The sequence below is a fragment of the Eulemur rufifrons genome, chromosome 12 (genome assembly GCF_041146395.1).
Source record: "Eulemur rufifrons isolate Redbay chromosome 12, OSU_ERuf_1, whole genome shotgun sequence".
NCBI classification, from domain to species: Eukaryota; Metazoa; Chordata; class Mammalia; order Primates; family Lemuridae; genus Eulemur; species Eulemur rufifrons.
The window spans coordinates 10,929,492-10,956,083 of record NC_090994.1 but is presented as its reverse complement, the minus strand read 5'-3'; the positions used below and the strand labels follow the sequence as shown (position 1 = coordinate 10,956,083).

Sequence of the window (26,592 nt, the reverse complement as noted above, 5' to 3'; positions counted from 1 at the left end):
ATACAAACCTTAGTAACTTTTTATTGAATACATGAGCCTCTGGATCTCACAGACTCTTCAGGCCCCATGGACCTTGCTATGTTACAGCCTTTGGATTCTACAAGTGCTATTGTTGAAATGTATTCATTTCATTTCAAGTCCTATTTGGTTTTCCCAACTATAAACTCCAATGGACCATATTTGAAACAGATCCATTTTGGGTGAGTCTTCCTTTACAGCAAGTTTTATACACTTAAAGCTCCTGGGCATCTCTTTTAGCTCTTTCCCAAGAGGACACAGAACAGATGCATAATGCAACTGTTTAAGAGAATAACAGAAATTATCTTCTGCCATCCAAAGCAAAGAAACAGATATTTAACAGGTATCAAAAAGTATACTTTGGCTTTTAATATGATCAACCAATTTCATTTGTTGGCTTTTGCGCCAACTTTTTAAAAAATGAGCTAAGTGATGAACTCCATGGTTGAGAAAGCAGATACAAAGAGGGAGCATAATGCAAACGACACCACTTCAGGAGGTGTAGTTGTCCCTTGGGTGCACTGCTCCCACTGCCTGTAAGAATGTAGGCATCTGTTTCCTATTTCAGGGTTCCTTAACCACAGACTAGATTCTTTCAACCTAAACCATCTCTGAGAACAGAGCATAATATCTTGGGGAAAAGCTAATACCATTTTCAGGTGTGGAAAACACCTACAAGAGCCATTTACTGAGGAAGGAGCTGAAACAACTCTAGGTGGCAACATGGCAAAGGGCGGAGAATACTGGATTGCCAGTCAGCAAAGCCAGGCAGAGGCAAAATAACATAATGGTTAAAAGTGAGGACTTGGGACCCAGATCATTTTGGTTCAAGTCCTGGCCCTGATGCTTGCTAGCTTTGTGAAGCCAGGCAAGTTACTTAACATTTCTATGCCTCAGTTTGTTAATCTGTACAACGGGATGCTAATGTACCTGACTCCAACGCATCCAGAAGTGCAGCTAGTATGATCAGTCTGGCTCTGAAGCTACAAAGCTCCACAATCTCCAGCAAATCATTCAGCATCTCAGCCTCCGCATTTGTAAAATGGAAAAATTAAATTCCAGCCCTTTTACAGCTCTAGCATGGCTCTAAACTTAAATATAGTACCTCATAAACCCAATCTACCAAAATTAGCAGTCTCAACTTGCTTAATTTTATTGGTCATATAGTAATTTCACATACAATCAGTTCAATCACTATGTATTTGTTTTTACTTCTCCCAGTTCAACCCTCAGTTCAACATTATGTCTAACAGCAGGTTTCCTCATAAAGACACAGTATACAAATAAGTGAGATATAGCAAATAGTCAAAAATGTATTTGGTCTTGCTTTTTATATTTAGTTAGAAGTTCAGTTTATAATTTACAATAACAATATGATAATATAAAAAATAGAAGTATGGGAAGGAAGGTAAATTTACTGTAACTTGAGAAAAGTTGAAACCATGTGATAATTTGTTATTCACTTCTGAAAATATTTTCATAAACTGGTACCATCCAGGCTTACAAAAGCAAACCTGCTTTTCTTTTGCCGATGAAACAGCACCAAATACTAACTTTTTGTGCACACTCCTCCTGTTTTGCCTCCTACTGCCTTCTGTCACTCTGGCTTTTTAAATACAGTCTTTATTATAGGTGGAGTTCCTGCATTTTACAAGCCAGCCTGCCATTTTAGACGCTGTAAAAGCCCAGTGGATGCATTACTGCAACCCTGAAGAGCAGAGAAATTAAAGGCTAAAAGCATGAAGTATAGGGTTATATTTTCCTTCGTGTCCTAGGTTGCACAGAGTTCATCTATATATGCAACTGTCTTTCAAATCCCTCAAAACTCTGTGCTCAACTCCAGTAAAGAGAAGGCAGGCCTTTCCTTTAGTTCTACATAGGTTCTGATCCAGGTCGAACTAAAATGCTTACACTGTCCCTAGTCCCTTCAACTCCAACTTCCCTCAGGATACTACTATTGCTAGGAATCAAAGCAGCTCCCTGCAATCTCTCAGGTTCACCAATAACATGGCAAGCATTGTCCTCCACCCCTCTTTTAACCATTAATTTAGAGAACACTTACTCAGTGACCACTCATATGTCAGACATAATGGATAACAAGGCAAATACACTCCCTGGCATTGCAGTTGCAGGTTACAGTTGAGTAGCCATGAGAGATGATTTTAAAAAGTAATTATAATAATATTATTTTACAGACAATACAGGGTGCATTAGGAGCATGCAGTAGGACACATAACCTAGTCTGGGGGGGGAATCCACCATCCTGGAGAAAGTAACAGTGAGGTTAGTTAACACTGAGGATGAGGATGTTGAGAGTGGGGGGTAAGCAGGAAAGCCCCAGGCAAGAGAATATTTGAAAAAGCAAAAGCAGTTCACCACGGTTGAAGCTTACAGGACGGAGCTGAGGTGCACAGCACACAGGGAAGGCAAGAGGCGAAGCCAGAGGTAAGCAGCTACCATTGTGAAGGCTCGTGCTAACAGCACTACCAAAATATATTCCATTTAAGATCCATTTCTCAATTTCCCATAACAACAAACCGGTACCATTTATTAGAAAATAATTAGATAATTAAATCCATGACACACCATCTTAGCAGGTATAATATGTTATTAGTGAGGATCACATGTGCATTCTAACAGGAACTTTCTAGAGGCAACACTTTGACCAGAAACAATGACTAAGAAATGAAATTTTCAGACTCCAAGACAAGCCAGTAGAACAAGTATTTTGGGTGGAGATTTCCGCTAGTTTCACTTACCTATATTTGCTGTATAAGTGGCCAAAGCATTCTGATTATCTAGTCAGAATAATTATCACTAACAAAATACAACAGCATAAGACATGTAATACATTCCTCTACAATTATTCTGATTCTCACTCTAAAAGATCCAGCACAATAAATCTGAAAAAGAAATGAAGGGAAGAGATTGGGAAGGGTAGAAATAAAATAATAATTACTTGCAGATGTTATAACTGTTTACATGTAAAGCCCAAAAGTATTAAGTAAAAAAGTTAGACGTAGTAAGGCAGTCAGTTATAAAAATATAAAAACAATAGCTTTAATAAACCATGTAGGACCCGTTAGAAAACATAACTGAAAAAAAATTCACCAAGAATAAAGTTTATAAAGCAGCTAGGAATAAATTCAAGAAAAGTTCAGAACTAAAATAAGGCTACAAAATTTTGCCAAGAGAAATAAATTAGAACTAAGCACTATGCTCCTGGAAAGAATATTCTAAAGATATTATTTCTCTCCCAAATCCCCCTAAAATGTAATCCAATTCAAGAGAACATAAAAAATAAAACTATAAAGAACTAGAAGGAAATACAGTTGAACATATAATTTTCTCATAGTGACTTTAGACTAGCAGAAATCATGATTTAATCGACAGATTTAATTACATGGCAACACCACCAAGCAAAATTAAAATGATGAATGGGGAGAAAAATATGAGTCCTTTTCATATGTAAAGGACTTTTGGGTATCTATAAGAGAAAGATGAATGTAACAAATCAAAAAATGGGCAAAAGGCACTGTACTGAACATTCTAATCACTGTGTCCTGGCTACAGAAGCTGCTTTATCCATAGCACCTGGAAGGAATGGGCCCCAAGGGCCTCCACCCTCTATGCTGAGCTCAGCTGACTGCACCAGGAGTGAACACCTGATGAAACTGATCAATAGACAGCTCCCTCCTAGAAATGTGGGACACAGATATCCATGGTCCTTAGATTATGATGGGATCTGCATAGAGAGTTCATGTATAGTAGGGGGCTGAACTAAGTGACATGGCAAACCAAAGCCAGGTGGAAGGAAGAGTTAGGGGACAGCAAAGACTCCATGAGAAAAGGCAGAATCCAGTGTGCAAAGAAAAGCAGCAGAGTGGAGCTGGCAGAGAGAAGCAGACCCTCGGGTTCTTGTGTCTGGGAGGTCTGACAGTCCCTTGCATTCTGTTCCTGGATATAAACCAGGTGCCTGTGACATCCCTCTGATAAAACCAGTTCAAGTAGGTTTTCAGTCCACAGGAATCAGAGCCCAGACCAAAACAAACGTGAGCAAGCAATTCACAAAAAACGATAAACAGATAAAAACTAGATATGTAGAAAAAATGTTCATCCATAACAATGTAGTACAAATTGAGGCATTTCAATGGCTCTTTCAGCAATTCAACTGGCAAAGATAAAAAGGGACTTAGATAATGCACAGTGAAGCTTGGAAGAAATACAGGTGCTCATATAATGGAGGCAGAAGTGCAAACTGATACGTACAGTTTAGCTTAGTAACTCTTAAAAATGTGCATATCTTAAGAACCAGCAATTATACTTCTAAGCATTTACTTTAAGAAAATAATCATAAGTATACAAAAAAAATTACTTCAGGGTACTTACTGCATTGCTATTTATAATAACACAAAAGAAATGAAACAAACTTAAAGATTACCTATCAGTGTTTCTCAAACACCATGGATCACTTTCATGACTCTTGCATATCCCTATATCACATGTACTGATTTACTTAATATTATTCTTTATGTCAGCTCATGATTTTTATTTAACTTACTCTTCCAACGAGTGTTTACTGAGTGCCTACTATATACCAGGAACTATTCTAGGAGCCGGAGATTCAGTAGTGATCAAAACAGACAAAAACCCTGGCCCTTGTGAAGCTCACATTTTAGAGGACAGACAGATGAAAGCAAAATACATAGCACGTTGGTGGTACAGCTGAGAAGGAAAAATAGAACACGCAAGGGGAATATGAGGGCTTGGGGACTGGGGAAGTTGTAATTTTAGAGAAGGTAGCCAGGTAAGTATGGACCAGAAGAGAACCTTTCAAAACAGGAAGTGGGGAAGGGCCATGGGACTCTTTGGGGGTAAGCACCCCAGGAAGAAAGAAAAGCAAGGGCAGAGGACCCCGAGGTGGAAGCATGCCCCATGTGTTCAAAAACGGGCAAAGAGAGAGGCCAATACAACCGAAGCAGAGCGAGCAAGAAGAGTGGGAGGAGATGAGGTCACAGAGGTATGCACGGGGCGCAGACGGGGACGAGACTGTGCAGGGACTGGTAGGTCATGGTAAGGAGTCTGGCTTTGACTCTGGGTGAGGTGAGAAGCCAATGAATTGAGAAAACACTTAAGTGGGACACCAGTTAAAAGGACAATGCAATAAACCGCAGTGACTTGGATCAGTTGTAGTGGTAAAAAAGTTGAACTATGAATACATTGTGAAGCCAGAGCTGAGCAGACTGCTGATATGCTGGATACTGGAGGCCCAGTGAAATCGCCTAATGAGTGAGATGCTGAAGAGGTGTTGGGGACTTCCAATGTCTCAAGGTCTTCCAAAGTAATTGTAACCATGAAATCATGTTTGATGTGCTAGTTAGAATTTTGTAATACACATCAGAATGCACATATAAGTATTAATACAAAAATGCTCATTCATATATTCCCTACATTATCTCGTATCACCAATGGTATCTGTAACATACTTTGGGAAGTACTCATTTTAAATAAACTTGATATATGTATACTGTACAATACCAGGAAGACATTAATTCACTTACATAGACTTTATCTACCTGTGCACATGCACCCTCACATACACATACAAAGGCTACAAATGCATATACCAAAATGGTGAGAATACTAATTTCTTAGTGGAACTAATAGATATGCTTTCTTCTGCGTGCTTTTCAAATTGTCTACAGTGAATATACACAAATCATTCCTTGGTATCCAGGGAGCATTGGTTCTAAGACCTTCCTTGGATACCAAAATCATAGATGCTGAAGTCCCTTATATAAAAGGATATAGTGTTTTTGCACATCCTGTGCAAGACCTACATGCATAACCTATGCGCATCTTCCCATATACTTTACATTATCTCTAGATTACTTAAAATACCTAATAAATGTAAATGCTATGAAAATAGCTGTTATACTGTATCATTTAGGGAATGACAAGGAAGAAGTATGTACATTTTCAGTACACACTTAACCACTCTCCCCCCCCCAATATTTTCAATCTGCAGTTAATTGAATCCACTGATGCAAACCCAGATACAGAGGGCCAAGTTTACTTCCATAAATCAAATTCCTTAAGGGTTTTTTTAATACATATGCAAATCTGGTTCCAATTAAGTTCTTTGTTTCTGGTTTGATCTGATGGCACTATTTTTAATTAAACATCCAGAAGAAATGAAACAAAACTAGGATAGAGACCTATGGGGCAAAAGTGAAGAGCTATATGCTCAGAAGCCAGAAACTGAGTTCCAGATAGTAGTGACAGAGAATCTTAAAAACCCAGTGGATGCCATACAACATGCAAAAATCAAGAACCAGAAAGTAAAATATAGACAGCAAATGTGAGATGCTCTTCAACCAGCCATGACCAAGCTCGTGGTCACTCACTGGACCAGGGGCCAGCTCCCCACCGAAACTTCACTGCTTTGTGGTAAACAAATCTTCTTGACACATGCCAATACTATGACACTGTATTTTTATAAACTACCCAAACGCTTCTGTGTAAATGTCATCTGCAACATTACCCAGGTAAAGTAAACATTGGCATGCATAAACAGAGGACAAGAAGAATAAGAGCAAGTTCGGCAACAATCAGAGTCGGCTCTACAGAGACTGATTACGTTTCTCCTCTGTTCTAATAGTGTAACTCTCATAGGTAACTAGGATTAAGTGGAGGTTTTTAGGTCAAACCATTTATAGTTCTTGATGTTTGAGTACCAACTGGCAAAAGACCATAAATGTAGACAGTAAATGAAATGAGACTTAACTCTAAAAGCACTCAGGTCAGCTCCGAGGTGTTCAAGTAATTCTCTATCTTGCTTAAGAACAATGATGACTTTTTACTAACCTCAGTCAGATCAACAACTTGTTTTATGTTCAAGACATTGCGTTGTACATCAGGCAGACAGCTACCAGGTAAGGGGAGAGTCACTCCAGGATGAAATGACAGAGGACTGCCCTAAGTACCTATCGTGTATAGACGCGGCTCTCTAATCTCTGTAATAAAGAGCTTAATGACAGATGGTTTTAAGTTATCTCATTGATCAAATGAATCATACAGCTTAACCAGTTAATAATATAGTGAAATAATGTAATGCTGGCTGACACAGCTCACACCTGGATTCACCTTACAGCCCTCAGCAGGGCTTTTAATTTCTAGAACAATCTTCTGCTAATGCCAGTAGAGCTTTAGTTTTGTTTTCATGTATAGCTATAGCTTCACGATGTCATCAAGGAACATTAAGTATGAATAATGACCTCAAGGTCAGCATTGCCTCACCACTCTTGGCAAGTGAGAGAACATGGGTTTCCTTGAAAGGAAATCTGACCTTCCTTTCCTTGTCCCTTCTGCTCTCCAAAAGCAGTTTTGTCATTCGTAAATCTAAATATCATTATTCAATGAATGTATCCTGTCCTCTAAAAAAAAAAAAAAAAACCTAAGCCAAGTCGAGCAATTATTTTTGAGTACATACAAATCAAAGTTCAATTTTTTTAAAAAACAATGTTCAATAAAAGTAAGCTAACCTATTTCAGTTAACTGCATTTCAAAAAGGTTTTGCAAACTAGGCCTTGTTTTTTTTTTTTTTTAAGTGATCTCAATCAGTCTCTGAATTTTCTACAAATGAAAAGCCTGAGGAAATCGGTTATCATACTCATGAGGAATGGCAGACAACTCAAAACTAACTTTAAAACAAACAGAAGGGAGAGGCCTGTAAAAAGGGAACTAAAGCTCAAAACAAAACTTCCTGCACTTAGCTCCCTCCCAAACAGCCGGGCTGCTGCTCCTCATCTTAACCAAAGAACTGCACAGGCTTCTCAGGACCCTAATCTGAGAGTTCGCACACCATTTACAAGTGCTCTGATGGGTTAGTTCATCAGTTTCTGCCGCTGTTAATTTATCAGAGCATGGACCAAAGAAACATTCCTGGTCCAAATACATTTTCTCCGTTGAACTTTTAGACACAAACCTAACTGAATGTTTCTATATTTTTAAAACAAAATATTTTCTTAAGCATGAAAGAAGAAAAAAATGCCAAATACAGTCAGGCAAAGCTTTCCTTCAAAAGATCCACTGTTAAAAGGTAAACGTCCCTGGCTTCTCTTGCAACACTGGAGCACCTCCCGTCTGCTTTTCCTCACACAGCTCCTTGGCCCTTTAAAGGCGGAGTCTGTTCCCCACAGACAGGGAAGGGGAGTGATGGCTCTAGCCGAAGGGGAGGCCTACTTTGAGGAGGAACATTTCTGCGACTTAAGCAGCAACCAGGTTTACTCACCCAGAGAAAGACAACAGTTTCCTTAGGAGGTTTTGCAGCTCCAGTGGTTCTAGAACACACCACTCACCGCCAGCATCACCACTGCGAGTAAACTCAACACCGTGCCCAAGGACGAGCGGGGTTATCCTCCATGTGTCTTACTCATCACACAGAGCAAGGCCTGAGCTTGGCTGCCGCTCTCCCATGACACAGTGACGACACAAACGAGCTCCGCACTGTGTCTTCCCTGCCTCCCACGTAGCCCATGGCAGTGGACCGACAGCCGTGGTAGTTCCTCAGCAGCACTTTGTGGTTATCTCACCCACATCATTCACAGAGACCGACACTGCAGGGTCATCGTTCCATGAAAACTTCTCTCCTCCCACACACTGTTAATTCCACATAATAATTTATGTTGTTACACGGAGGAACAAAATACTGGTGTGTGCTTAGTAGAAAGGAGTCATCCCACAGGCCTGCAAGGATCCTACTGTGGGTCCCTTTGTCCTCTAGGTCTTAAAGAAAATTACTCTGTAGTATTTCAAAGCAATGTGACTGCCAAGTGAATGAGCCGGAAAAGCTTAGTGAGAACTGCCACCCACCTGAGAATGCCCCACCACATCATTTGAAGCAGCTACGCTTCAGGCCCTCAGTCACTCTGAGTAATAGACTGTGGGTGGGGGTGGGGTAGGGGCTGAGCCAAAACGTCTCCCAACACTTGTGATGAACATGCTGGCCTTCCAGAGATGATCTGGGGGGTGGTATATACATTATGCTAACCTTACATCAACCCTAGTTGGTCTCCCAGGCTGAAATAAACATTTTGGATGATCCATAATGGACTCTACTTAATTTCTCTCCCATGTCATTCGAAGCATACAGACAAAAATGACATTTAATGTGTATTAAGCACTTTTGATGTCCCAGGTATTGTTCTGAGACTTTTATAGGCATTAACACATTTAATCTTCACGGCAACTCTATGAAGTAGGTATCATTAGTCTGTACATTTGACAGATGGGGAGAATAAGGCACATGTGCTAGGTTTCCCACACACACATCAGGGCAGCATGACAGAGCTGGGACGTGTGTCCTGGCAGTGTCACCTCAGAGACCACACTCTGCACTGCTGCTCACAGTGCCTCTCTGGGAGAGGTCCCGCAGTGCCAACGTGGAATAGCAGATTCACAAACAACGGTCAGATGGGGAAGGCACATGCTGATAATACTGTGGAACAGCAGGGTATATAAAGAACGGTATAGAATTCTAGTTCCAATTTCATCATTGATATGTGACTTTGGGCCAGTCACCTTACTTCCTTGTACATTCATCTGCACAACTGTGTGTGTAAATCTGTGTGAAGGGGGACTAGATAAGTGTCCCTTTTAACTCTAAAATTCTACTACAGTCTGCCATACCTGAGGAAGTCATAATATTATGTCCTATTTAAAAAGTACTAAAACAAGAACCTAAGTAGGGCATGGAAAGCAAAAGAAAGTCCTGCGATTTCTGTTGGGCAAAAATCAAGTTTACAACCAAAACTATCTCATGAAACCATGGCTAGCAGTGACAACTCCTGCCTGAGGCAGTTAGGTAGTATCCACACTAAACAGATGGCTTAGTAGACTGTCTATTTGTTACAGTTTGCTAGTATGTAAACCTATGTTCATGCATGCTCACATACAACATGGAAAAGGAGGGAGAAATACATCATGTATTCTCAGTGGGGACAACCCAGTAAGAGGCAGCACCTTGGGAGTGCCGGGCAGGCCCAGAGAGCGAGCTCAGCAGCTCCCCAACTCCACCTTCTAACGGAGCAGCTCTACTTCCAACCAGCTGATGAAACTGGGAGTTCTTCATAATGCTTTCTTATTTAAAAAGTGTCTGCTATTTAAACACACACACACACACACACACACACACACACACACACAGTTTCAAAACCCACTAGCAGGGAGGAATGACCATGACCTGCCATGAGGAGAAAGGGCTGTCTGGATCCCACGTGTACATGTACATAGAGAGAGGAAGTGCAGTAATTGTTTAACCTGGGTAAGACGAGGGGCCCTGGTGAGCAGGTGGGCTTTTCTGGGTTGCACCCAGTTAGCGTCAACTGGTCATGCCTAGGTGACTCAACTATGATGAAGACGGCCAAAATTCTTTTGAGTTTTTAAAAAGACCCTCATGTGCTGAACTATCCTCAGGAAGCTTCAGAGAGAAGCACAGATAGAATCTTCTACGCTGGGAGAAGAAACTTGGGAGAGAAACCCTGAGCATATGAAGATAACAAAATGGATTTAAATGCATGAACTAACATAGGGTCCCCAGTCCTCCACTTTAATTAAAACTTACTTTATTTCTAAACAGAATACTCAAGGCCAGTGAAGAGGTAGGAAAGGTAGGGAAGAAAGGTGACAGAGAAACCCTACCCACTAATAACAGATGCAGAAAGATAGTGAAGGACCCTTCTCTGCTGTTTCCAAGGCCAACAACCTAGTAAGACTTCACCATCCTCCCAAGTTGACCAGTTTTGCAATGTCTCAGAAGACCAAGAAGGAAGCAGTAGTACCTGGGGCCCACTGCTAGATACATAATGAGACTGGAAGATCACCCCAACCAGCATTTGGCCACCACACAACCAGAGTCGCTTAGACCAAAACCACAGCCACTCTCTGCAGCATCACATGTGAATTCCCATAAACACCAAGTAGCCCGAGACTGCAGAGTTCCAAAGTTCGCTTGCCTTTTTATAATCCTCGTGTTGTAGAAACTCCTTACAGGTAGTTTGACATATAAATGCGCTTGTCAGGAGCTTAAGTGGAAAAGACTTTTGTGCGTCTCTGAGGGCAATTTGGATGTTTTAAGATGAATAGCTCTCATGAAATTGTATGGTTTTACTAATATACAGACTTTGTTAATATTCAGTCAAGGAGAGCCCTTCAGCAAAGGTTTTAGATATAAATACACATCAAGGAGTAAGTGTACTAAGCATTATGCAACGTGAAGTATAGAAGGACATTCCCCAGATGTTCCCTTTTGCCAGAATGTGTGGAACCAGGCATGGAGTTTTCTTGAGCAAAAACCCACAAATTTTCCTACTATTTTAATTTTTACAAAGAGATATTCAGTTTCCATGTTGTTTTTTCCACTATGTACCAATGAAGACTGTGTTTCTGCTATAGCCGTTAATAAAAAATAAAATCCAAAGGGCTACAGGGACCCATTATAGCAAGATATTGCCTAGACAGACACATTCCAGCATGAGGAATTAGAATTGCCACATCCACAAATCTGAGCAAGAGAATCAAACATCATTTGAACTTGTCCATTTTCTCCTCACCCCCCTTCATATAATGAAATAATAAAGTTGACTCTTGAACAACATGGGTTTGAAATGCACAGACCCACTTGTAGGTGGCTTTTCCCCCCACGGATCAAAAATACAGCATTTGCTGTATATGAAACCTGTGTATATGGAGGGGATGGCCGACTTTTCACATGACGTCTGTCCAGAAAGTATGCAGCCATGTAGCAGTAGTAGTAGGAAAAATAGAGACATTTATTGAAGATGTAAGATACAAGAAACATTGTACATAGGACAATGACACCTCAGTCCCCTTCTAAGTAGGCACTTTGGGACCTTTGTGGATTGCAGCCCGTACACATTCACCATTCTCAGGTGTTCTGCTTGTTGCAGGCCTTCCAGAATGTGCATCGCCTTCAACAGATTCTCGACCATCTTCGAAGCATTTGTGCCACATTTTTATTTGTGCTGCACTCATTACATTGTCCCTGAAAGCCTTCTGAATCATCCACATAGTTTCTGTGCAGGAACGCTCAAGCTTAACGCAAAATTTGATGCAGATTCGTTGCTCTACTCGCACAATCATTTAGAATGCGATGGCCACACAGCACACATGCTCATTCAACGGTGCCTAGCACGACACTGACTAGTACAGTGACATCGTCATTGTTCACACACACGCATCCCAGTCCACTCTCCTTGGCTTCCAGGTTACAGTGGTGTCACACTAACTGTTCTTATTATATTAACAATGGCTGGATACTTTCTGACAGCCCTTGTGTGTGGGTTCTGCAGGGCCGACTGGGGACTTGTGTGTGCTCAGATTTGGTTATCCTGGGGTGGTTCTGGAGCCAATCCCTGCATATATCCAGGGACAACCATATAAGAGGTGTTCAGAAAATCCCTCCTTCCTGGAAAGATACTATGGAGAACTCTGTATTCCGGGTTTGTAGTGGGTTCTCCTAATAACAGCTCTGAGCTATAATGTCAATCCTTACCTAACTCTCCTGACCCAAGGGCACCAAGAAAGGTACTAAGTATAGAGGAGACGTAGGAAAGGAATGAGTATGCAGTACTGCCCTTTGTTGCTAATCTGAGCATTGTGATTAAGGGAAATAATATAAAAAGCATAAGGAAAGAGAGGTACATTCAAGCATTGATGATGATGATGGTAAGAATGGTGATGACAGCCGACACTGACTGTGTACTTACTAGTTCAGGAACTGTGTTAAGCACTTAAGTGTTCTCAGTTGATCCTGACAACTCTAAGAAGTAGGTATTACTGTGACCACTCTACAAAGGACAGACTGGGGGTTTTCTGCAGAACCAAAGCAATACTGTCAGGAAATAGCTGAGTTGGGATATGAAGACAAATACCCTGATTTTAAAAAAACAGGTTCTTAACCCTACACAAGATTCTGCCCATTGCATAGAGTTCAGGCCCTGTACGACAGACAGCTTGATGGGAGCCAAACTGTAACATAACTATGGATGAGAAGACTTCCATTAATACCCTTCAACTAATACAAATTATCCATAATTATCTAAGAGCTGTATCTTCCCAGGGAAAAAAAAAAGAGTTCTGATAATTACTATCCAAATCTGAAGATATCATAGAAAGAAAATAAAGGAATTCCCCTTCCTCCCTTGGGTCGCCTAAGAATTCTAAAGAGGATGAAATTTTCTGTAAGTTCATCTCCTCTTTACTCTATTTCACTCATATATAAATAATTTGAGGTAGACACACTTGTATCTTCCATCAGAAACTTGAAAAAACTATTAATGACTCCTACGACATCTAACACCTTTCCTCTCTCTAGCTCAAGGCCTTATAATGTTAACAACGTAAAGTATACTTTATCTTGGCTAAATATGACCCTCCTTCCATCAAACATATTTATAGTTTTTATTATTCTGTACCCTTTAACCCCAAACCACATTGAGACTGAATCACTTCCATTGAAAACACACTTTGAAGTTAGAAAAAAATCAAAATCGAACACCCCCTGGATTTGTTTGCAATTTCAACCACAACCCCTACTCCACCTTAAATAGGATGGATTGCTTTCTCATGGAAAAATAAAAGTTATTCCTAGAAAAGTTAGAAGCACAAATACAACATCTAAGGGAAACTGTTCACTTAGCAGGACTCCTTTGCTATGGAAGATTTTAATCAGGAGAAAAATAGTACAGTCAAATTCCACAATAAGCTAGTTTGCATAGCATTTACTTTGGGTATAAAGCAAATGACATCATTACAGGATTGGGATCTGAAACAACTGTTCCATACAAAGCTGGTTACAATGACCAGTTTATTCCAAATGGTGGGAAAGGCTTTGCACTCAAATCTATAGTCAGCGATGGCTAAAAGGAGTTCACAAATTGATCTAGATTTTCTAAAGTCTTGTTATTTAAACAGAATAAAATTTTAACTTGAGGGTAATTGTATTCCAAAGGAAAAAAAATCATGAGATAAAAGATAGGATATCTTGTACATTAGAATACAAAGCGTATTTCATTATCACCATTTTATCTTAAATAGAGACAGGGTCTCACCTGTCACCTAAGCTAGAGTACAGTGGCGTGATCACAGCTCACTATAACCTCTAACTCCTGGGCTTAAGCAATCCTCCTGCCTCGTCCTCCCAAGTAGCTAGAACTACAGACGCGCACCACCATGCTCAGGTAATTTTTAAAAAAATTTTTTATGGAGACAGGGTCTTGCTATGTTGCCCAGGCTGGTCTTGAACTCTTGGCCTCAAGCAATCCTCCCACCTGGGCCTCCCAAAGTCCTGGGATTACAGGCATGAGCCACCATACCTAGCCCATTATTACCATATTGATTTGAAATTTTATTACTCCAAGAAGCTTGCAGCATCTACACAGATATCTTGAAGAGGACAGGGCAAGGAGGGGCTGTCACATCAGTAGTGAGCCAGGGAAACCCTGCAATCTCTTAGAGTGGACAGGTTCCCTGGACCTTTGGCACTGCACTATCCCATTGACATGGTTTTGTTTGCATTTCCAGATTTGGTGACGTAAGTAGGGTGGCAACTTCCTTCTCAGTCATCACTCTCAGGGCTACAGCAGGGCACTCGGAAGACAGGTACTTACAAACAGGGTGCTGTGGAACCACATCAACATCCCATGAGCGATACCTGCCACACAGGTGGGGGCCACTTGAGCCCCTTAATACTCTCTTCTCCCTCCCTGCTGCCCACAGGTGAAGTCTCATAGGTCTCACTACTACAGCAATTCGAAATGGCAGAAGGAAACCCAAAAGAAATCAAACTAATCACCTAGTCTAAAAATTTGACAGGAGAGAATACTGAAAACCTATTGTTTTTATTATTAAAGAAAATAAGCACATATAAATGAAATCCTTTGTATCTCTGTTGACTGAGAGCATGGACAACTAAATGCATTTGTAATATCTCTACTCGTATTGATACTGTTCATTGAAGTCACTGGTATGAGACTAAACGAAAGCATTCTCTGGGCCTACGTACGATGTATCCTTCATGGAGACAGGATGTATTTGAAACTCATATCAATTTGCCAACTCCAAAGTGGCCCTGTGGAACCAAGAGGAGGATAGGAAAAGGAAATTTCCAGATTACCTCATGAGCAGAAAATATTCTTAACAGGCCATTCAACACAAGTATACGACCTTATCCATAGGAATGCAAATGCTTTGATTGGTACCATCATTATCAAGAGAGCAAAGGCAAATAAACCCCTAGAGAAACAGAGATGCTCCCTGCTACGTCTCATTCCAAGGTTCGAGAGCACAAGCAAGCCCTCAACCTGAAAGCCAACAGACATTTAACACACGCTGTGCAGCAATGACTGTCCTTGGGCCTTTTGTGGAAGAAAAAGCAAAGAAACAGAAAGGGAAGATGGATAGGGAAGTTTCTACAATGCCCTGGAGGGAGACACTTTCCTCGTGAAGGTACAGAGAGTTCATAAGTCCTACTGTCACTACTGGGGAAACTTCCCCTTGGGAAGCCACTAATGTCTCTGAGAGTTGCGCTCCTAGCAGAAAGTGCCACAGACTGCTGACACCTGGATAAACAAATGCCAAAATCAGTACACCAACAAAAAGGAACAATCAATTTTAAAACATTTTGTGGAAACCTGGACTTAGTGCTGTACAAAAATCAAAAGACAACCTCTGCCTTTGGAGAGGTTATAGGCTATACACGAGGCACCAGCAAAGCACCATCGAGCTCGACTTCTTTTTCTCTCACTGCCTTTCCTCTCTAGTGGCCTTGCTAATGAAGAGGGAAATCACAGGCACATGGCATTGTGGCTCTGGGAAAAACCCTAAATATTGTCTAGCCCAACCACCTCATTTTAAAGATGAAAACAATTCAGAAATGGGTAAATGACGCACTCAAAGTCACAGAGCTAATGTGAAGTACAAGAAAAACCCCAGACTCCAGACTGCCAATCCCAGGCCATCATTTTCGATTTTAAAGGGAGAAAAATTTTCCCCTAAATGTAGGGTGTACAATATCCATACCCTGGATAACTAAGAATCAAGAGAGTATTACAAGGCCTTTTGCCTCCTACGCGCTGGTTTCATTTCAGTTGCTGTAGCTCACACTTCTGTTTTCATGTGAGAAAGCAGGGCCTTCTGAAAAGGGATGGAGAAGATGAAGACATCAGTCATGTCACTTTAGCCAGGGGAAGGAGACTAGAATAAAATTTCTTACTCTCCTGGTGCTTCCCCCTTCCTGGAAAAGGTGCATTTGGGTTTCAAAGTAAGTATTCTGTATCAATCAACTCAGGAAGAGTAACTAGTGGACGTTGCTTCCAGGGAAGAATGCCGGAAGAAAAAAAAAAAAAATCAAGCTGCGTGGGCAGCCTGAACGAGACTGCAAATGCATGGACTACGCTTGTTTGCCGCCTCCAGCCCTGCCCTTGCCCTCCACCTTTGTCACTGGGCAAGCCATGAGCACTGTCACTAACTTTCTGGTATAGTCTACCTGCTCCAATTTGTCTCCTCACTGTTTTCAGCTTATTTTGAACTAAAAATCCTAATTGGTCACAAAGAGCTAATCTAGGGAGCCAGAATTATGATAATATGATTTCACAGAGTCAAGTAATGGATTTTTGAAGGTAGAATACACCATTTGAATTATTTAATCAGATCTCACTTTTTGAATGAGTAAATGAAAGCTTCAGAGAGATTTAGAACTTAGATATGGATAGACTAGGGCCAGAGCCAAAGTCTCCCAATTCCCAGCACAATGATCTTCCTGTGACCACTTGTGTCATCAGTAGACACCGGACCACTGCAGATGCCAACCCCTGGGACTGTCAGAGTCACACTAGACTTAGATGTGCAATGGCCACAGCAACGTAGCAACTTACAGTCCTAGCCCATCGGCAGCTAAAAAGGCTCAGCAACACAGAATGTGGGCTGGAGAGAAGACAGGGCAGACAAAAGCATAGTTAAATATGCAGGCAAAGAAAAAGATCCAGGACAACCCAAATAACTATGAAGACAGCGCGGACACCAAATGCAGGGGCAGGGTAGCAGGGGGAGAATACACACCATCCAGAAAGCCGGTGAAGAGAATGGCATCAGAGCACAGAAAGAATGGCCAATGGTCACTTCACACGCAAGATTTTGAGAATTAAAAAAACCTTAAATCCTGTTGCTTCCTTTACAATGATGCTTTCCCTAAAAGTTAAGAGGACATACCCAATTCGATTTTTAACCAAGTTGGTGCACAGTTACATCAGACAGTCTTCAGATGTGTTTTCATAAAACTGAGTGCAACACAAGATAAATATCACTTCCCCACTGGCCAAGAATGGGTGGATTTTGATACTTAACACATACTGGGTAGGGCAACCCCGCCCTTGGCCCACAATCTAGCTTCTGCAGATGGATCTCTTAGCCTCTTGCCAGAGCTAGTCCCACAGTTGTGTGGCCCCGAGACCACCCAAGATGACCTGGGTGCCAGGAAGAGACACTGCTGACTCAGGAGATGGGCCCCTCCCACTGTGAGGCCGCCAAGCCAAGACAGGCACAGAACTGAGAGGCGGCATGGGGCCGTGCTGATGTTTTAGACACTTAGTGAGACTGTGGCTCAAATGTAAGTGCTGCATGTTCTCTCTCATGTTAGGAAGTTTCTGGAAATAATCTTGTGTATGCATGGTGGTGGTTGCCTATTTTTGCTCAACCTAGATTTCCCAATAAAATATTTTGTTGCTAAAAATGTTTTTCTCCTTTGAAGAAAAAAACTACTTTCAAAGGACTGGGTTGTAAAATTCACATTGCTTATCAACCCAGGAGCCCCCGAACAACCAGTAAACTCGCCCTGGGTCGGGACAGAACACCGCAGAGGAGGTGCAGACTAAGGCCTACAGTAGTTTATTATTACACAAAACGCTGCCATTCAGGTGGACTTTTTGGTTCCCTCATTATTTTTTTTTTTTCATTATTTTTCAGAATTCTAGAAGAAAATGGTTCCCTCATTTTTAAGCTTTAGAAAATGCTCAGCTATACATTTCCCATGAGGTCAGACAATCAATGGTGAATTTAAAGTCGTAATGGAGGATGGGACACACTAGCTTCCCAAGGGCAAGATGCCAGAAAATGCAAGGCCAAAATCACCTTGCATCAACCTACTCCCCAAGTTTATTCTTCATTACTGTCCGAATCTGTTAGCCATCTCCCCACCTCTGATCCTGAAGCAGCACTTACACATCTGGCAATTAAATAGGTACTGGTCTACTTATTAACAATGTATGCAAGGTAAGTATCTTTGGATTTAGTAAAAAGTGCCAAATCCTGATCAACAGAATCTCCACTTTACATTGTGACTGAAAGAGTCTACAACAGAGATAGCTCCTGCATAGATAGTCATCTACCTGGGCTTCAGCCAGCCTCACCAAATACTGTCTTTTGTAGCTGTGACTCCTGGTATTTTTACATTAAATTGCTTCAACCAGAAGGACATCTTCCATGGGTCTCTAACATTTGGCCCAGCTGATGAGTCCCCCTAGGGACTGGCTGGATACACAAGTTCCCGCTACTAGGGCCATTCATGAGACCTCTGGTTAGCAAGATGCAGACAGAGTTTTTAATTGTCTTTTTGTTTATCTTTTAGCAGCAAAATATTGAAGAAATACAAATGTTTCCCTATTATTCTGTCACACAGAAATGCAGTCTGGTCCTGGGAAAGCCAGCTAAAGTGTCCACACATGATAGATGTGCTCCTCTACTCAACAAGATTTAGATAAAGAGCTTGAGAAAAATGGAAAAAAAAAAAAAAAAAAAAAAAAAAAACCAAACAAACAGGATGGATGAATCCTAGAGAGAATGAGAAGCACAGCAATGCAAACATCTCCCACACAGCCTGGCAAAGGCTCCTCCCCTGCCCCAAAGGGCGAACTGCTTCAAGCTAAAAGAACATTCATTCTCCATTTCTTCTCAAGGTGGCATCTCTATTTCAGCCACTTGCTGCCATGAGACCCTTTGTCTCTCTCCCCCAGTTCAGGTGCTCACAGGTCCCATAACAACGGATCTGAGACCCATAAGTCCTGATCAAACGTGATCAGCTCCGGACGACTACAAAACGAAGTGATGCCAAGGTCAGTGGATGATAGGCAAGACGATTTGATATTCATCCTTTACACCCTGTTACCCTGAAATGGTTTTCACCACATTTAAGTCTCAGTAGTCAACCTGGCATCTCGGCTGAGTTCAGCCTCATTATTCACTTGTATCTTTTCTAAGACGACTGTCTTAAGTTATTTAAAAGGGGAAGCAGAAATTGCCCAATAAGATGATGGATATAGCAAGGTAGAGGAAAAGTAGAAAAGGGAAGACAGTCACTATCTCCTTCCCATTTGAAAAGGGCTTTTAGTCCAGCCCTTCTGCAGTTGAGGAAACTGAAGGATGGAGAGAGGAAGTGACCCTTCCCAGGTCTCACAATCAACAGCAGAGCTGGGCCAGCAGAGAGGCTCAGGGCTTCAGTTCCTGGGGTTTCCTATGCTGAAAAGCAGGGCCTCAGGAAAGGACCAGCTGAATCCACGAAAGGGAGTGGCTTATTGCAGAACATTCTGCACACAAACTACATTGCCCATCCCCTTTTGAATACAGGTTCTTAGGCATACCAGGAATACTTAAGAACAGATGGGACAAAAGACCTCACAGAGAGACCAAAGTGCAAGGATGAGACAGCTACCACTGCTCCTCCTTTGCCGAAGCATAAACAGTTCAGTCTACCTAAACCAGGTAAGAAGAATAAGCCATTGTCCTTTGAGTAATCCAGTAAGATAAACAACCAAAACCCACAGAGCACTCTGTGGGCTATCTATTAATAGTACCTTCACAAGCATTATTTTATTTCACCCTCGCTATAGTCCCATTTTGCAAGTAAAGAAACTGAGGACCAAAGAACTCTTGTCGGGTAAACAGCATGGCTCGAAGTTGAGCCTACATCCTCCAACTCCATATTCAATGCACCTTCTTCTAGACTACCTCCACCCAATGTTACTGTGACAAAAAGCCAAACATAACAGGAGACCACAGAGCTGACTGAACCACACCCCTCAGGCCAGCTAAACAAGGACTAAAATCCTTGCTGGAACCCAACACAGGCTCTGCCTTCCCAGAACTTCAGGATTGGGGGTTTCAGAGCAGGTTCAGCCCAGCCCTCTGCTGAGAACCAAGCCCTTCACTCCCCCGCAGGGACTCTGGGTTAACTGCATGACCCACAACAGTGTGGCTGGAGCTGGACCTGTCAGGCGCATTTGGCTCTTGGTGACACGACCCAGCTGTGCAGGCGGTTCCTGTCCAGGGAGCTCCTGAACATTCCAAACGCTGTGCTTCGGAGCTGCAGGCAGGGACTGAGCTGGCAAACCTGATGGAACTTTCCATACCATGTTTGTACTTTTGCACCAATAAGGCCCTTTCAAATCCAGTCCCAAATTGCTGCACAGACTATGCCTTGCAAGAGTAGGTTAGAAATGGCCAATGGAAGTTCCTTCCTGGGAGTGGAATCAAAGGAACTTCAAGTTGAATTTTTACCGTCGGCTGGCTCCATATTCCTTTCGTAGTATTTTTGAAAACTAGATCAAAATTAAATTTAGAAGCTATAAGGAATATAGCCTACACTGACAATCACGGAAGCAAAAAGAAACTGACATTAGATGATGTAAACTAATCACCCAAGAAAATTATTTTAAATTAAACAAAAGCTTCAGAAACACTGATCTAGACACGAGACCTTTATAAAGTATAACAAGGTAAAGAAACTTAATTACAAACTATGTGACATTTCCCCGATCATAACAGAAAAAACGGAGCGATTTTTAAGGAGCAAAAAGTATGTTTAGTACTTACTGTGTTAGGCATTTTCACATATTTTTTACCTCATTTATTCATGCAAAGAAGACATTACCCACAAGTGATCGACCAGGAAATAGATACTCGGAGCAGCTTTCACAGCTACTCCTGGAGCATAAAGACACAAGGGGCAAAGCTAGACATACAGATGAGCCCTATAAAAGCAACGACTAATGCCCAGCAAAGGTGACCTGCATCTAGGAAAAGAACACGGACACAGTGACAATTCCTTTTTACTTCCATGAGCCATGTGCACATAGTGCCGCTCTCCATGCTCAAAGATGATGAAACTGACACCTCATCAACAAGACATGAGCACAGAGATGTTTTCACAAAGTGTTGATGGAATTGCTCTAATCTACCATTTTTCTCTCCCAGCCCTACTCACCACCGAGGGCTTCATTTGAGAGGGACCAAATAGGAGATGTGGAACAGAGGTGTTCCCTGGAATCTTGCCGCAAAGAAGCCCCAGCACGTTTACAGCGGGAGCACACATACGATTGCAAATTCATTATCACCTTCTCTAACATCTAAGTCCTCTCACAAGCCTGACATAAGAAAGCATGATTTAAACATAATAGCAGCCATTGATCATTAATGTTTATTAAGCTTTTATTAGAGTAGAAGAAACTGTGGTAGTACTTCCCATGCACTGCACCCTGGTCAATTCCTAAACCCACCAGCCCCGTGTCAGAGACTGTCATCTGTTTCACATGGGAAGAAGCTGAGCTTCAGGGGTGGTTAAGAAATTTACTAGAGGTCAAACTGTAAGAAGAGAGGTAAAACTTAAACTTACAGGCCTATGACTCCCAAGTCCACACTCATAACCACTCTGCTTATGCATCTCACGTAAGTGTTTCACCTCCTTTTTTCTCCCCCAAGTATTCTTTGTACTTTATTATTAAAGCTATGAAACAAAATGTCCAAATAGGAGTCACAATTGTTATACCGATGGGCTAGCAAGACAAATAGCATTGTCAAATACTGGAAATATGAACTTAAAATCTATGATCAAGGCCAGAAACGCCAACCTAACCAATATATGCACACAAGCACACATGTTAAAACTGGCTGACTACCCTGGAAGTTCCCACTGGGGTTCCCATTGGGTCATGGGTGGTCATGAATAATTTAATCCCAGCCATCAAGGGAATGGACATAGTATCAATGGACTAGGCTTGCGCCCCCTTCTGTAACATCACTGACCTCCCTTATACCCTGTACTTGTCTGTGCCTTGAACATGAAAAGAGAGAGACTTTCCCAGGGATAGAAACCATGGGGCTGAAATTCCCTCGGCTCAAGAAAAAAACTCCCCACGCCTTTTTTCATTAGAGAACTGGCTTGTCTTTAAAATTTAAAATCTGATGCTGAATTCTAAGACAAATCATCTTTCCCATACTAACAGCATAGCCAACTTTCAGAGCAGCGATAGATACACTGAAATAAGAATGACAGCCTTATGCAGTAGTCAGAATGGACCCTGCTAAATGACCAAGCTCAAATTGGTGACATTCCAATGCCTGGATGAAGTTTCACAAAGGCTGGCTGAGAGTACACACACCGTCTAGGAACACCAAGCTATGCCTAATCATCTCAAAGAGCAGCACAACTCCATAAAGGGAAAAATCTCATTTTGACCAAACATTACAGACCTTGTAATAAATATACCCTTTTCATTTTTGTTACGCTTATTTAGGAAATAATATACACAAATCATATTCCTAAGTTTCTCCCTAAGATCTCCTTACAATGTTTTTATTTGAAATAAAATATTTCCAAATCCAAGGAACTTTCTGTAACTATGGTTATACATAATCCAGCACTGCCTAAGACCAGACAAAGACAATAAAACAAATTCCAGTTACCTCCGTCAGCAAACAGTCTGCCCATAATTTTGCCACGAACACGAAGAGCACTCTCCCGTTCCATCTGCTCAGCAAACTTTCATCTCCTGCAAAGACTCTATTAATGTACTTCTAAAGCTGCCTCTGTGGCGAGTACAAACTGCTACACAGCGACTTCGCAGTGACATTCTCCCAGAATGCCACTGGATCCCTCAGGGGCTCAGGGATGAGAACTTGAAAGAAGTTGAAGGAGGACGTCCCCCTCTTCCCAGCCTCCCCTCTCAACACAGCTTCCCTCCAAGAGACCTGCTTCAAAAGTCCAGACCCTATGAAGTCACACATGACTTCACAAACCTCCCGCTTAACTCTTTCAACACCAGACGGCAGGCTGGCAGCAGGGAAAAAAGGCAACTGTCTAAGGGTATTTGGAGTGGTCGCTGTTTAAGGGAAAAAAAGATATTTGTCCAACACCACTAGGAAAAAAAAATAAATAAAAAAGTAACTTCAGCATTGTTTTTCTTAATGGCACTAGGGTTTTTGAAGAACTATTTGAAAGACCATAATTTCCTACAGCAAACTTATTCTGGCTTTAAAGCAGTGACCAAAATAGCCAACAAAATATATCTAATTTGTTCATATTATGTAAAATTCAGCTCTGTTAAATTCACATAATCTTATGGGATCTGCGCTGTTCTGTTTTCATTTCTAGTTTTGTTTCTGCTTTTCTGCTATCGTGGATGTGAAAATATTTATTGTCCTGTTGTTCAAAACCTGTTTCAGACAGCCAGCAGCGGCCAGGCAACATTCACAGCTGTCGGACAGGGGCAAGGACTACCCCAGAGCATCTGAGAACCCGGGACAGCAGGAGCAGGACAGCCAGACCTAACCAATGGATGGCAGAGTCCACATCAGCCCCTCCAGGGAAGAACAAACAGGGGCTCTGCTTCCCTTGTTTGCGTTTCCACGCTTTGCCTCCCAGCTCTTGCTATTGTTGTTGGGACTCGGGGATTATGAGGATCAAGAAGTAAAAGAACTACAATTTACTTTCTAAACACAAATAGATAAAATTATATACACTCAAAGAAAATGTAATATGTCCTTTCAAGAATGCCCTGGTTCACCAGAAAGTGATTACACTTACCATACAGCAATTTTATGGCTAAAAATATACTCTCTAGAGAGAGAAACTCTCTAGAGAAACTCTCTGGACTGCTTTTACGTGCATAAGAAGCCACATGTAAGAATATGCGCACATTGCCATGCTGTTTGAGACAAATAATATAAGACACACCCAAAACTCTCATAAATAGAAAAATGGAATGAAAATAAGTTACAGTAAACTCATATAATGAATACTGTACAACAAACTGATATACTAGGGCTTTGGGTTCATAAAAATGACTTTCAAATATTGAGAAAAAAGCTTTACAAAAGCAAACAAGAAAATGGCATTTATATGAAGCTCAAAAACACATGAAACAACACTATATAAGGTTTATGGACGCACACCTCTGTGAGAATGATAAATGTCAGTAGGTCTCGGTTACCTAGACCTAGGGAAGGGAAGAGTGGGACCAGGGAGATAGAAACAGGAGTTCGAGATTCATCTGAAGTGTTTTACTTCTTAATGAGATGGTGAGATCACAGGGGTTTATTATTTTCTGCACTTTTTGGTATGTCTAAAATGTCATTGAAGTTTTAAAACATCAACCGCATACTAGCTACTACCTCTTCAAGCACAACACCTGTTCAGTCTGTAAGATTAACAGAACAGCAGGCAAAGAGGTTAATAATTCCCTTAACTCCCAAGTCTCAATTCCTCAAAGCCAAGCAGCTGCTCCTAATTCTGCCACGGTTTGTCTCCTTCAATCTGGAAAGTCACCCTGCCCCATGGCCCCCACGACCCTTTCCACATAACCCACCTCATCCTTCACAGCCCACCTCAAAACACAACACTCCCTCCAGGACACCCCAAGCCGAAAGTGGCCCAGCCTTGGAAACGGCAGCCTGGTTCTACAGGCGCCGTAGTAGAGTTATTTCTGCCATTATCTGATCTTCCTCCTCGTCGGGAGACACCTTCATTTCTAGTACAGAGCAGCTGCTCATTAAGTTCTTTATTCAACAAAAACTGAGTGTTCAATATATGCTGGCCACTGTGCCAGAGGTTCTCCGAGTCCCAACACAGCAGACCTGAGAAGTCCACAGCCTGAAAGGAGGGACAGGCCTGTAGCTAAGCACAGTATTCTGTGCTAAATCAGAAAATAGTTGCTAAATATGAGCAATAAACTTTTACAGTTTTGTTTCACAGTAATAATCATTCAGTATCTTATTTTCTCTATACTAAAGATATAATATTACGTACTCTTGGCAAGACAGTGTCACCTTGTTTGTGTTGGGGTGAGGCTTCTAAATAGAGTAATTATAAAGACAAACTATTATTAAAACTCCTTACCTTCAAGTAATCGAAGCCTCTTAGAATTATTATCATAGATACACAACATCTTAAGTCCATTCATACCAGGTGACTTTGAAGAAGTTTTAATGAAAATAGTTCAGGCACTGTTATTACTGATAATAATAGCCAACATTTATTGAGTATTCGTTAAGTGCTGGTAAATTATTATCCCTTTTCCCAGATAAGGAATTTGAGGTTGAAAGAGAGACTTCACTAAAATTTCAAGGAAAGCGGTGTGACCTAGGAACCCACACTGTTCATCACTAAATCACACTGTTTCCTAGCAGGAAAATCAACCAACCTCTATATTTCTAAAGGAGGGAGCACCCCGTCACTATTACACCAATGCTGACAAAAAAAATAATTTCCAGATTCACATTTCCATATCAACAGGTCATGGTTACCCTGACTCAGGGAAGGAAAGAGAGGAACAGGACCAAGAAGGCATCAACAGGAGTTCAAGTTAAGAGGGCAACACTCACTTTCACAAACCTCCATTAGAAGAATTCTCCCCACGACGAGCAAAGCGACCTCTGACAAGCCTGCACCCGCTGAGAAGTGAGACTGCGTCTTCCTCAGCTTTGTATTCTGCCTCTAATCAGGCTCCAGCACGTGCTTCTCAAACTTAACCGTGCTTACGAATCACCTGTGTATGCTGCTAGTCTGAGGGCCACACCTGGAGTAGTAAGGGGTTGACAACCTAGGCCACACATCAGAATCACCTGAGAAGCCTTTAAAGCTATCACTGTGCCCGTGCCACCCTAGACCAATAATAGAATCAGAATCTCCAAGTGAACGCTGCTGAATGGCAAGATGGTGAGTTAAAAAAAAAAAAAAAAAAAAATCAGGAAATCTCAGTAGTTCAGTGTGTGTGATTGATAAGGCTTTCCTTTCATAATTTTAGATTCAGAGACCAGAGACCTGCAAATGAAGGTTTAGGCACTGGCATATGAAATAGCATATAAAGTGTGGTAATTATAAAGGCAAAGTATTTAGTTAACATTGGTTTAAAGTTTAATGTTAATCCTCAGTAGCATTCATAAGAAAGATTATATTCAACTTCCTTTACCTGTCTCCAGTACTGAATATGAAGGCTCTGGTAGGAGCTGAGCCGCTTCAATATACAGGCATACCTCAGAGATATTGCAGGTTGGGTTGGAGACCACTGCAATAAAGTGAATATTCAATAGACAAAGTCATGAATTTTTTGGTTTCCCAGTGCACATAAGTTATGCTTATACTATTCTGTATGTAGTCTATTAAATGTGAAATAGCATTATATCTTAAGAAACAATGTAGATACCTTGATTTTTAAAAATTGTGTTGCT

General features: G+C 41.4%; 1 protein-coding gene across 4 annotated transcripts in view; it reads right to left on the bottom strand.

Moving 5' to 3' along the window:
* The window catches only part of PSD3 (pleckstrin and Sec7 domain containing 3), a 435,489-nt gene that overhangs the window by 227,459 nt on the left and 181,438 nt on the right, over positions 1-26,592 (bottom strand). The window contains exon 1 of one of the 4 annotated variants that reach the window (XM_069484906.1): positions 22,831-23,097. The exons of the other annotated variants lie outside the window; for them this stretch is intronic. The gene's annotated coding sequence lies outside the window, so the exon portion shown is untranslated. Of the gene's footprint in view, positions 1-22,830; positions 23,098-26,592 lie in introns of those variants that run through there. 4 annotated transcript variants of the gene reach the window in all.